At 44.3% G+C, this 14,102-nt stretch overlaps 1 protein-coding gene across 10 annotated transcripts in view; it reads left to right on the top strand.

The window, feature by feature from the left end:
• Window positions 1-14,102, top strand: part of TTLL5 (tubulin tyrosine ligase like 5) — a 257,649-nt gene that overhangs the window by 140,729 nt on the left and 102,818 nt on the right. The window lies entirely within an intron of this gene.

Raw genomic sequence — 14,102 nt, 5'->3', positions numbered from 1 at the left:
TCAAATCATGTGATACTTTTGACATTTTCTCTTCATCTCCTTATTCTTTTTTATACCTTGTAATCCATTGTATTTCAGTGGCTTTGGACTCTTTTCTTTTGAAGGACATTCTTTTCATCTAGGTTCTATAATTAAACTCAAAACAGCCTTCCTGGTCAAAGTTAATTTGGGAAGTAGGAAGGAGATTTCCTTTATATAGTTGAGAGAAGTGGCAGAGGATAAAATCCAGATAGGTTCTGGCCATAAAGCAACTTCTGAATTAAAAAAGAAATCACTGCCTTGAATTCTAGCCTCAATCCATATTTTAAGTCCCCCAGTACATCTTGCTTTAGTGGCTATTAAATAAGGGTCTGATTTCATCTGTCCATGAGTTATGATTTCAAAGAAGGGAGAGTTAGAAACATCAATGATGGGAGGATCATTGATTGGCTGCCTCCTGCACGCCCCCTTCTGGGGATCGAGCCCGCAACAGAGGCATGTACCCTGACTGGGAATCGAACCTATGACCTCCTGGTTCATAGGTCAGTGCTCACCCATTGAGCCAGCCAGGCCAGCCAGCCTTCTCTTTAATGATGCCTTGCCCCAAAGTTGGGAGAGGAGACCAAAAACTTGGGCCTGGCAGAAATACCTAATTGTTGTTAAAGTATGTTGGTGTTAGAACTATTTCTTAAGGAACTAATTTGGGAAACAGATTCTGCCCAGGAAACAACATAAATATAAACACATTACATCATGCTCTGGTCCAGTGTATTTTATACTAGTAAGTACAATGGTCAAGAGTGAAAAGAATCATCTCAATTGAGAATTACAGAGAGTTGAAGACTGAACAGCAAGACTTTTCAAGCCGGGCATCCTCCCACACAGTTCTCTTGCCAGGAGGAGTCTGTCATTTGGTGATTTACAGCCTATGGTAAACAATTCTGAAAACGTAAGTCGTAAAGAAGAAATTCTGTTTATACCATAGAGCTTTATTTTCCATATAAAATATTTCCAAATATTCTATTTCCATTTTACAGTCAGAGCCTTATTTCTATGGAAAACATTTCCAATGCAATCTCAGATATATTATCTATAGGATAAGGCTGCAGCCATTTTCCATAAACAAAATGTCAAAACTACACATTTTGGAGAAGTAGAGTTTGAGTATTAGTTATAGATGGAATGAGGAAATTTTTAAAATAAGAAGGAGAGCTTTCTCTTGGTGTAGCACCTGTTAATACAGAGACAGAAAGATGAAGGGATCTGTCAGGGTCAGAGGCAGGATTTAGAGGCCAGCACTGTGCGTGGCCTTTGCCCAGCCTGACTGCTCCTGAGCTGTGGCAGAATGTCACGTTGTACAATCAACTCAGAGCCACTGGCGCAACCCCCACAAAGTCCCCTTCCTTGTTGGGTTAGTTGTACCTACAACAGTTCTCTCTTCACCTGTTCTTCAAGCTTAAGGGCCAATTTTTAGCTCCCACTCCTGTCCAGGTAGCCCTGGGAGATCTTCCTCTGCTCCCAGGTAACCTCTGGTTGCCAGGACAGCCTGGAGGCTAGGTTGGGAGTTCTGGCTCCAGGTGGAATTCCCAGAGGTACCCACCCTAGAACAGCCCTAGGAGGATTCTCAGAGGTCCTTCCAGACCTGGCTGTGAAGTGGGCTACAGCAGGCATTCTTCGTACATGCCCCGATTTCTAATTTTACTTGCTTTTGCTACGTCACTGTTTTGTAATTATTTATTTAGTCTCTTGTTGTTCCTCCCTTGGTAGTAAGAGTGACTAAGTTTCATGAATATGGGATTAGTAGCTTAGAGATGTGAGTTCTATTACTGGTTTTAACACTAAGTGACCCTACACTATTCATTTAATGTTTTCTTTAGGTAAACACACTTACATATAAACTGGCCTGTTTCGAGAGCTTTTAGATTGCCCTTAAAGCACTTTGATCTCCCTAGAAGTGGGTGCTAAGAAAGTAAGAGGCACTCTTACTTGTTCTTCTACAATAGCAACAGCGGATTCCAGTGCTGATAACTGATAATTCACTGAACTGGGGGCTGTCCTGTAAACAGTAACACTATGTAAAGAGAATCCACTGCTGGCTGTACTTTTCATCAGGATTCAGTGACTTGGTAGCCACAGGAATGAAAACTGGTGACTCACGAGAACTCTGCAAATAGTGTTATTTTTCATTTCCCTGTGGTGTTGCTATTGTTCTCAATTTTATGGATCACACAAGTTTTCACCAGACAACCTTGTTCTTCCCCCGCTTTCTGAAACCATCCCAAATGTAGCCTCAGGGCTGTCGTCTCCCATTGGGTCAGTGTGAGCTCAGCCCAGCTCCTCAAATCCCTCGGTTCCTTTGGTCTGTCTGGAGTCCCTGTTCAAGCTTTGTTGTGGGGAGGAAGGCAAAGAGCCCATGACTTGCCCAGACAGTCTGAGGCCTGGCCATGTAGCTTGAGTTCCCTAGACACTCTGGAGTTGGACTTGGCCAGCCATTCCTCTGTTGTTACTTTTCAGAGGTAATAAGTGAGATTAATTGCAGGCCACTCTCCAGAAGAGAAAGTAGTCGGGGCCAAATTCAGTCACATGTTTAGAAGCCTGAGGTGTGCCTCCGAGCAAGGCCAATTTAGAATTATACAATAGGGCCTCCGGGATACAGGTACTAGTGGTCATGACCTCTTTTTTCTTAAAGGGATCCATTCGGTTACTGAGTGCTGATACCTGGGTATTTAATAAGCTTTTATTTAGCCAATGAGATGGGTAGGATTTTTCAGCTGCCTTTTAAGTATCCATTTTCCGGGCACGTGGGGAGTTGTTGGGAGCTGAGGATGGATATGCAGTGGTGTCTTCTCATTATTTCCAGCCTCGTGGGGAGGAGCACTTCTAGGTGAGGAGCACTCGGTGGTTGCACAGTGCATCTTTCTCTGTGAGACCTAGAAGGGTTACTGTCAAGTCTTGGCTGCTGCTTGGAATGGTTTGGGAAGGATGGGGCCTCAGACGGCTTGGCAGGAACCTGAGGCCCTGTTTTTTTCCAGCCCAGCCCTTCCTTGTAGATCGAGCTGTCAGGGAATCCCACGAATGTCTGGCTTCTGCCCCTTTGTATGTTTTTCCAGCATTTGTCATTGGATTATTTTTATCCACCTCCGGCTTTTTCAAACACGCAACCTGAGGATTTGTCTGTTCCTCGATATTAAATGTGGGGGAGGTCGAAAGCTCACTCGCGAGTTTGTTCCTCCTTGTGGTGACAGGGCAAGACGTGTGGGCATGTGCTGCTTGGCCTGGCCAGCCCCACTCTAGGGAGCAGGCGTGCATTGGCACTTTACGTTCCGTCCTGGGGATGGGTACAATGAAGCACCAAACCTTGAAAATTTGGGCCATATTTTGTGTCACCCTGTCCTCTGCCCACTTGCTCCTCAGTAACAAATTATAAAGAACCTAGTACCCTGTTTTACATAATTTTCAAGGAGAAGTTTTTCAAAGATTCTGATTCTAATTTAGGTAATACTTTTCTCCCTCCCCTTAGATTATTTTTTACAAATGCTGCTGGAGATTCACATTTCCTACTTCCCATCTTTTCATTTTCAATCAGTCCTAAAAAACAATTGAGTTTATTTTCTTTAAAAAATATATTCTATTCATTTTCTATATGTCAGGCATTACGTTAGATGCCGGGAGTAGTGATAAATAAAACACGGTAGTTCCAGATCTCTCAGTTTACTATCCAGGATATATCTTCCATGTTTTCTGCAGAATGCTCGTTGCTGGGTAAGGTCTAATAAGACATGGCCCTAGCTGGTTTGGCTCAGTGGATAGAGCATGGCCCTTGGACTGAAGGGTCCTGGATTTGATTCCAGTCCAGGGCATGTACCTCAATTGCAGGCTTGATCCCCGGTCGGGGCACATCCCGATCGAGGCGAGTGAGGGAGGCAACCAATTGATGTGTCTCTGTTATGTCAATGTTTCTCTCTTTCTGTTTCTCCCCCTCCCTTCCACTCTCTCTAAAAATCAATGGACAAATATCCTCCTGTAAGGATTAACAAAAATAAAAAATAAAAGAGAAGACATGGTGTTCGATCACCGGTGGGGAAAAGGAGCCACATACATGTGGAACAATTAGCAGTGTTGGGAGACATATCAAAGATTTCGATTTTATGGCACAGACAGTTAGAAGAAAGAATGTCTAGAAGAGTATATAAGGATTCACTCCTGTCACATGCTACATGGATGAACCTCAAGGACAGTATGTTAAGTGAAATAAGCCAGTGACAAGCTGACAAATATTATATGATTCCACTCATATGAAGTATGTAAAGTAGTCAAAGTCATAGCAACAGAAAGTAGAAAGGTGGTTGCCAAGGGCCAGGGGAAGAGAGGAGAAGGAATTTGTGTTTAATGGCTACTGAGTTTGAATCTTGGAACATGAAAAATTTCAAGAGATCTGTTGCACATCAGTGTGACTATACTTAACACTACTCAACTGTACATAAAAATTGTGCAGTTGGTTAGGAATAAATAAGAATAAAATGGTTAAGATGGTAAATTTAAAGTTTTGCTTTTTTACCACAATAAAAAAAAGAGGGAGGAATAATGTATGGTTGTAAGAAAGAGCAACAAAAATTATTCAGTGGCCGAAATGGTAAGGTTTTGCTTCTACCTCTGCCTCCATTGAAGGGAATTATTGAGAACATAGTCCCTTATAGGAAAGGAAGCCATCAATCCCCTTAGGAAGATGGCATGGCATAGTGAAAAGAGAAGGGCCTTTAGGGTCATACAGATCTGGGTTTGCCTTGTATGTGACCTTGGGCAAGTTACTTAGCTTGTTTGAGCCATCTGCTTAAAATACAAATAATTATATCGATGTCATTGAGTAGTTACAAGACTTGAGTTGTGTATGTGAAGGTAGCCAGTATAATGCATGGTTTCAGTATAGATTCCCAAAAGGAAGAAAAGAGAGAGAGAGAGAGAGAGAGAGAGAGAGAGAGAGAGAGAGAGAAAGGAAGAAACTGGAAGGAAGGAAGGAAGGAAGGAAGGAAGGAAGGAAGGAAGGAAGGAAGGAAGGAAGGAAGGAGGGAGGGAAGGAGGGAGGGAGGAAGGAAAGAAGGAAGGGGGGAGGGAGGAAGGAAGGAAGGAAGGAAGGAAGGAAGGAAGGAAGGAAGGAAGGAAGGAAAGAGGGAAGGAAAGAGGGAAGGAAGGGAGGGAGGGAGGAGGGAAGGAAGAAAGGAGGGAGGGAGGGAAAGAGGAAGGAAGGAAGGAAGGTAAGAGGGAAGGGAGGGAGGAAGGAAGGAAGGAGGGAAGGAAGGGAGGAAGGAAGGAAGGAAGGAAGGGAAGGAGGGAAGGAAGGAAGGAACTTGAAATTGAACCTGCCTGGGCTATGGGATTGCTGCACCACTTCTTTCAGTATTCTAGTTCAAAGGAAGCTGGCCCTCACCCACATGCTTGTGCTCCTGGAGCTGGATCCCAGAGGTGTGGCCTCTCCAGCTGTGGAAGGGAAGGCATCAGAGGGGCCAGCAGCAGAGTCTTCCTTCTTCTTTGACTCTTTTGTTGAGGGATGACTTCTTTCTGCTCAGTAGGCCCTTGCTCTCCACTATCTTCTCTGAATGTTGCAATTTCCATTGTAGCTTGATGTCCCAGCCAGTAAACACTCATATTTTCCATCTATCCTGGGGGTCGAGCTTTGGGAGAGTTTTTCTCTGGAGGAGTTTGGAGCTTACAATTTTGTACTTTATCCTGTTATATAAACAACATTCTCCAGCCAAAGAGCACAATCACAAAAAGAAACCACTTGTGGTGGGGGGCGGGGGGGCGCTTTTAAAAAAAGCAACTTGTGTTCAGAGTTCTGTGGAAGTAATATTCACTCCTTATTATTCCTTTTTTCTCATAAAATAAAGTTTACCTGACCCTCCTCCTCCTGAGTCGTAGCTCTCAGCAGTCCTTCCCCCTGAGTAAGAAGTTTCCCGGCCACGGGTGATAAAGGCCTGCACTTCTATCTGAAATTCCTCTGCTGCTTTTCTCACTCAGCCAGACACATAAGCTCTCAGGGGTTGTGCTCTGTGTCAGTTCAAGCTCCGTGACAGTTTCTCCAGTCCTCATTCGCCACGAGAGCTGAGTGCCATGGGCGTGTGTACCAAGGCCAGAACGACTGGGCTTCTGCCTACTGAGGGAATGTAGGTAAGCTTGGGAAAGTGTCGACGACAGCTGGCTGGCCATCCTACCAGGGCCTAGGCTCAGGAGTGAGAGAAAGGGATCTTTGCTTATCTGCAAGCCAAAATAAAATGCAGCTTGCTTTGTGGTGTGCCAGGGTTGGAGTTTCCAGTTCAGTTTGCCTCCCCCGCCCTCCCCCCCCCCCACATTGTATTAAGGATAAACCACCTTACATTTCCTTAGGATTCTCTCTCTCTCTCTCCCTCCCCCCCCCTCTCTCTCACACACACACACACACACACACACACACACACACACACACACACACACAGAGTCATTGTTAGAGACAAGATCCTAATTCAACTGTTCACTTGGTAATTTTGTATGTATCCACAATTGATGATTATTTTGGTTTTAAAAGACCTGAATGATAAAAATCCATGTACTAAGTTGACTGAGACTCCTTTTCTAGAATTACAAAATTATATCAGAGTTAATTCATAATTCAATTTAATTCTCCCATGGTTTTTCTATCATCTTCTGTGTTTCCAAGTTAACTTTGTTTACCAGCCTTGAAAGAGTTTGGAAAGAATCCGTGGTGAAGAAACACTGTATCTTTCTTTCTGACTCCTGTAGAGAAACATTGATGATTCATCTTTAAAGCTTACTTAATGTTGACTCAACAAATTTAGAAGGAAGACCAGCTGGCTTCCCTGAACCTTTGGTAAAAGATCCCATTCTACCCTCTGCCCATCATTCTGCTAAAAGACTCTTAGCATATTACTGAGGAAGTGCAAGTGAGGAATTAATGTTTAAAAAAAAAAAAAAAGAAGTTCTAGGATTTAAGAGACTAAAAGAAAAAGAAACATTGACTGGCTGCCTCCTGCTCGCCCCCTAATGGGGATCAAGCCCACAACCCCGGCTTATGCCCTGACCAGGAATTGAACCAGCAACCCTCCGGTGCATGGGACGATGCTCAACCGAGCCACACCAGCCAGGGCCTAGTGTCTGTTTTAATAAAAGAAAACAATGGACTTGTAGCATCTGAAATGAAATAAAGGTCTGGTTTTGGTATAGTTTCTTGATAACTCTTAGTTCCCTTCCCAGAAAAGAGAGAAGTATAAAATTAGACTTGCTTAGGATAGAGCCGTGGTCGGCAAACTGCGGCTTGCGAGCCACATGCGGCTCTTTGGCCCCTTGAGTGTGGCTCTTCCACAAAATACCATGGCCTGGGCGAGTGTATTTTGAAGAAGTGGCATTAGAAGTTTAAGTTTAAAAAATTTGGCTCTCAAAAGAAATTTCAATCGTTGTACTGTTGATATTTGGCTCTGTTGACTAATGAGTTTGCCAACCACTGGGATAGAGCATTGCTGCACCCCTTAGGTTAGTACCTAGTTTAGCTACAACTGGCCATCACTCAGGTGCAGTGTTATAGTGTCATAGTGGGAAAGTAGCTATGCCTAATCACAGTACTGAGGTTCCAGTTATTTTTATTGTGAAGAATCCCTTTGTTAACGTTTTGATTACAAACTATTAAAATGCTCCTAAAGATAACTAAGAGAAGCTAAACTTTATTTTTTTTTTTAAATATATATATTTTATGATTTTTTTACAGAGAAGAAGAGAGAGGGATAGAGAGTTAGAAACATTGATGAGAGAGAAACATCAATCAGCTGCCTCCTGCACACCCCCTACTGGGGATGTGCCCGCAACCAAGGTACATGCCCTTGACCGGAATCGAACCCAGGACCCTTCAGTCTGCAGGCTGACGCTCTATCCACTGAGCCACACCAGTTAGGGCGAGAAGCTAAACTTTAAAGGCGATTTAAGTATGAAGCCAAGTGTTCTTTGAGAGGTGAGAATAAGGCGGGAGGTGGGAAGGGAATTAGGAATTCAAAATGTTGCATCGTATGGTAGGCCCAGGTGTTCGCAATAAGGAACAGTGGAGCTCTCGTCCTAATTGAACCATATTTATGCTTCAGAGGCAGTAAAGGGATGTTTTTGGCTTTCGTGAATTATCAGGCTAAGACTTGTATGAATTTGGCTTCAAAGCCAATAATCAATACCACGTTTAGCCTTGTTCTTCAAAATAAGTTTTACTGTCTTTTTGTGATGAAAATAAAATATGGGTGCATCTCAGTAATGTGATTATAGTTTAGAAGGATTTAGATGAGTAGGATTCCTGGCACAGCAGGTAAAGAAACCATAAAAGTACTTAAAGGCCAGAGGAAATCAAATTATGTTCTTCTGAAACTGGGTTGCACCAGGAACATTGAGTAAACTGAGCATGTCAAACTGGCGGCCGGGGCGAGTTTGACATACTTGGAGTAAATGAAAGGCTCTGCCTATGTTGTTAGGGCTCTCAAATATCTTGCTAGCTGCTTGAACCCAATACTGACATTTGAAATACAAGCCCCCAAAAGGAGAGTTTTGTAAACTTTTTGATCAAGTATTTAGTATATTGAAACATTTGAAAAAGAATAAAGGTAAAACTGGTAATAAGTAATGTTCAGCTGGGAAATGGCTTCGTCTGGTAGTTGCTGAAACAAAGTTATCCCCAAAAAGTTAACATGCATATGGGTGTACGGCATTGGGCTGAGCTCTGAAGGAGGTGGTAGACAAGGTCTCTCATCAGGGAGGAAAGTTCAGTCATTTAACTTACTAATGAAGTATTATTAAACAATCTGTGCTTAATTGTTGAATGAGAGGATTATGCTGTAAGTGGTCCAAGTTCAGGGGAGAAATTGATCACTCTGATGGGAGAAAGTAGCAAAGACTTCCTGGGAAAAAAAGGTGTGTGCAGTGGATCTGTAAGGATAGATGGGACTTAGATAGGCAAAGAGCTGATACTAACCAATTAAGAGATAATTGTACATTTGTGCTTGACACTGTGTGTGGATCTATGAGAGGGTCAGAGAAACGTGATCTGCACTCCCTGAGTTAAAGTTGACAGCTCAGCAGGGTAGTCTAAAGAACACTGCCCTGTGTATGTTTACTTATTTTTTGCACATGAAATATCAAGTGAGTTATTAAATATTAAAAGGGTCATATGGGTTCAGAGGAGTTCACAATTTACAAAGGATACTAAAAATGGGTGGAAAGATAAGACTTCTCCAAGGAAGGGTTTTAGGTAGGGTTTGTGGAGGCCTAGCTTACGTATAGGCTACAGACAGGTGAAGGAAAGGAGAAGGGGAAACAGGAAGATAATGTACAAGGTGTTTGGGTATTTTCAAGGGACAGTGAATGAGAATCAGCCTGGCTGAGGCAGAGCATTTCTATTGGAAACAATATATTAGTTAAAACACAGCCCTAACTGTAAAGGAGACTTTATAGTTCATGTAACTAAAAGGCCTACTGTCTTGGTAAATAGGTACTTAAAAATAAAGAACAAATCCTATATAATAAAAGCCTAATATGCAAATTGTCTCCTCCACCGGGAGTTCAACCGCTTGCTATTACATGCGCTGACCACCAGGGGGCGGTGCAAAAATTGGCAGGCGTCAGCAACACAGCGCTGACAGTGGAGGCGCTGCTGGCCCTGATGGGCCCTGATGAAAGCAGGGCCGTGGCAGGATGGTGAAGCAGGTGAGCGGGTGGTGCCAGGCCAAGGCGGGTACGAGCGGGGCCCGATCGCCCCGCAGACAGTGACCAGCGGCAGGGGGGTGGGGCCGCCACCCAGCTCCCAGGCGCTGAGGGAGCCGGGCGGGGGTCCGATGACTCAGACGGAGGGGAGTGCTCGGGAGCCTGGGGGCCCAGGTGCTGCCCAGGGCCCAGAGGTCAGCTGGCACCTGCCCTTCCACACCAGACGCTCATGCTTCGATCACCAGCCAGAACGAGGGACCTCCCACATGCACAGATTTCATGCTAAGGCCTCTAGTTTTAAAAGAATGAGTGAATGGACACCCTACTCCTCACCTGCATGTCTAAACCCTTTTCCCCTACAAGGCTCAGCTCAACCAGCCTTTCCCTGGTCTCCCAAGCAGATGTCATTAGGATTTTTCTTCTATTCCTCATCCACTGGATTTGTCCTAAAAGATATAATTCACAGGAAGCTCCAGCTAAGTGCAGGATTTTAATTCCTAGAGAATGGATCTTTGTGGCTCTTCCCACCCTAGTGAACTAAACACTGGAAAAAGCCCTATTCCCTCTCTATTGAGTTTACTGATAGAGCTCACATAGCCCCTCCCAAGTCATGAATTCCTTACTGTTTCTCTTTGGACCTTATTCAGTTTTCTTCTAGTTATCCAAAATCAAAGTGCCCTACAAGCAAGAAGCCCTGCACAATATGGGGGATGGGAGTGGGTGTAGAGGCAAGGTATGGAAAAAGAAGAAAAGGCAGAGAACCTTTCTATTACCGTCATTCCCCCTACTCCGTAACCAATGGGAGTCGTAAAAGCCATTCCTAGAAGATCCTTCTGAGTTAAAGGACACCCATCATCCTTGATAGTCCAGTGTAAGATAACTTATCTTTTTACTCCAGACTTCTCACATGGATTGACCTATAAGTTACGTTAGCTGAATGTGATTCTGTGATGTTTCAGCTTTTTGGTGTTCATCTATAATAATAAAAGCGTAATATGCTAATTAGACCATACATCCTTCCAGAAGACCTTCCAGACGAAGCTGGGGCTGCGAGGGAAGCCCGGGTCCTGGGTGCCAGAGGGAGGCCGGTGCCGGCAGCTGGAGAAAGGAAGGCCTACTCTTGCACAAATTTCATGCATCTAGAATACTAGAGGCCCAGTGCACGAGATTCGTGCACTCGGGGTCGGGGAGGGGAGGACCCTCACCCTGGCCGGCACCCTCTTGCAGTCCAGGAGCCCTCGGGGGATGTCCAACAGACATCCTTAGCACTGCTGCAGATGAAAAGCCACCACTGCAGCACTCGCCAGCCATGAGCCTGGCTGAGCGGTGCTCCCCCTGTGGGAGAGCACTGACCACCAGGGGGCAGCTCCTGCGTTGAGCATCTGCCCCCTGGTGGTCAGTGTGCGTCATAGCAACCAGTCGTTCTGCCGTTCAGTTGATTTGCATATTACCCTTTTATTATATAGGATATTGATTTCAGAGAGGAAGGGAGAAGGAGAGAGAGAGAGAAACATCAATGATGAGGGAGAATCATTGATCAGCTGCCTCCTGCACACCCCACACTGGTGATCAGGCTACAATTCTGGCATGTGCCCTGACAGAGAATCGAACCAGTGACTTCCTGGTCAACCCCTGAGCCATACCAGGCTTGGAGTTCTTTATAGTAGTTCCTCCCTCCTCAAAGTCCTTCATTTGATAGACTTACTGGCATTCCCTACCTGAGTCGTTAGTTTGGGGGATACATGTCAGGCCACCCATCTCCCTACTCCAAGTTCTGCTGTTATCTATTTACCTCTGCCAGGACTCTTACCACTTCTCCTTCTGTTATATTATGGTTGCTTGTGTATTTGTCTTACCTCCTGTATTAGATTGTAAGCTTTTTGAGGCCAAATCCTGAGTCTAACACATCTTTATAGCCCTACAGTTCCCAGTGCAGAGTGCTTAAGAAATGTTTGGTGGCCCTAACCGGTTTGGCTCAGTGGATAGAGTGTCAGCCTGCAGACTGAAGGGTCCCAGGTTCGATTCCAGCCAAGGGCATGTACCTTGGTTGCAGGCACATCCCCAGTAGGGGGTGTTGCAGGAGGCAGCTGATTGATGTTTCCCTCTCATCAATGTTTCTAGCTCTCTATCCCTCTCCCTTCCTCTCTGTAAAAAATCAATAAAATATATTTTTTTAAAAAAGAAATGGCCCTAACCGGTTTGGCTCAGTGGATAGAGCGTTGGCCTGCAGATTGAAAGGTCCCAGGTTCGATTCTGGTCAAGGGCATGTACCTTGGTTGTGGGCACATCCCCAGTAGGAGGTGTGCAGGAGGCAGCTGATCGATGTTTCTCTCTCATCGATGTTTCTAACTCTCTATCCCTCTCCCTTCCTCTCTGTAAAAAAATCAATAAAATATATATTAAAAAAAAATGTTTGGTGAATAAATGATTAGTTCAGTGCTGTCCAATATGTAAGTAACTACAGTCCACATGTGGATATTTTAATGTAAATTAAATAATGTGAAAAATTCAGTTTTAGTCATACTAGCCACATTTCAAATGCTCAAAAGCCACATGTGGCTCATGGTTACCATATTGGGCAGCACCAAACTAGATGGTTGACCTAGAACCGTGGTCGACAAACTGCGGCTCGCGAGCCACATGCGGCTCTTCAGCCCCTTGAGTGTGGCTCTTCCACAAAATACCACGGCCTGGGCGAGTCTATTTTGAAGAAGTGGCATTAGAAGAAGTTTAAGTTTAAAAAATTTGGCTCTCAAAAGAAATTTCAATCGTACTGTTGATATTTGGCTCTGTTGACTAATGAGTTTGCCAACCACTGACCTAGAAGATGTGATACAGACCCAAACTTGGTCAGTGGATTAAAAAAATACAAAGAAATGAGTTTCTCAGAAAGGCATAATCTTGATTATCCTCTTAGGTTCTTCTGTAGATGTCAAGCCTCTTTTGTTTAGATCTAGAGATTTCCCACAGATGCTGTTCTTGAACTAATTTGTGGTGCTGGGAGGAGCATATTCTAGTGCCTTGGGAATCTCAAAAGCCCAGAGCTTCTGTATTAGCAGTGTCTCTAGCCAATCAGAGCTGGGTTGATGGAAAGGAAGGGGCTTTATATGCAGATCCCAGCATCATTTTATTCTCCGAGATACGCCATGGCTAGATATTGGGTAGAGGTCTTGCTTCCCTACACTAACCGAGCCCCCAGCCCCCACCTGCTTGGCTGGCAGTTCTGACTTGGCATATAGAGCGGCTATAGCCCTGGGGAACAGAGCCAAACACGCGGAAGTGGTTACAAGTGGTTACGTGTATTAGCTCCCAGGGAAGCTGTGGCTAGGAGGGGGAGTGGGTGCGGTGCTGCCTGATGGCTTTTCAAAGAAGCCAAATCTTTGAAGTTTTGTTTTAGCAGCTGCCAGGTATGCTGTTTCAGCACTTTGCAGACTCTCTCACTGTATTCCCATATCACATTTTTCTTTACTATATGTGCATAGTATACACAATGGAGCTTGGATGCCGGGAGGGTAACTATAATAGTGTGGAGTAAGTTGCTAAACACACCCTCTTGCTTTTTCTTCTTACTCTGACTCTGCCATGAAATAGCCACTTTAATGCTCCCTGTTCCCCTTTCAGCGATGACCCTTTCTGATCTCTTGCCCAAGGAGAGGAAAACAGAATCCACTTCTATTTTGGGAAAGTCGTAAGGTTTGAAAAACTGGAGCTCCGACATTTTTCCGATGGATTGGAGCATCACTCTGAAAATAAACCATCTCTCTTTTTCAAAAGAACAGGTGACACCCCCCCAGCATGCAATTCGAACACGTTCAGTTTGGGAGTCAGTTTCTTGACTGCAGATCTTGTTCACTATTGAATCCTCAGCATTTAACACAGTGTCAATTAATAAATATTTGTTGAATAGATGCACTTGCAAGTGCTCTGCTGTGGGGGAGGACCTGGGTAGGTAGAATACCCCTCTCTGAGCTTTCCCTGCCTCCTTGTACTCCAGCTTAGCAATCTCTTTCTCCCGTCCAGGCTGCTGTCACCTCAAACCTTTCTAGCTGCTCTACTTGTTTGGAGTACAGTATATGCTCCTTGTGTAATTAGCTTTTATGTCTTTGTTCTGTCTCTCCTGAGTTGTAAGTCTATTAAAGGCAAGCACTATATTTTATTCCTACAGAAAGAACCCTGGGCCAGGGAGGAGAAGACCTAGGTGCCAGTCCCAGGTCCACTTGGAACTTCCTAACTTGGGGTAGATCATTTGACAGAACTTCAGCCCAATTGTGCCATGTGGAAAGTGATGATGCCTGATTGTCATGGGAGTTCAATGAGATCATATACGTAAACCTGCTTTTGTGAAGTCTGAAGCACTATACACGGTTAGGTCTTTTCAGTATTAATAATACTTACCACTATGA

Source organism: Plecotus auritus (genome assembly GCF_963455305.1).
Source record: "Plecotus auritus genome assembly, chromosome: 1".
Taxonomy (NCBI): domain Eukaryota; kingdom Metazoa; phylum Chordata; class Mammalia; order Chiroptera; family Vespertilionidae; genus Plecotus; species Plecotus auritus.
This window is presented reverse-complemented; position numbering and strand designations above follow the sequence as displayed.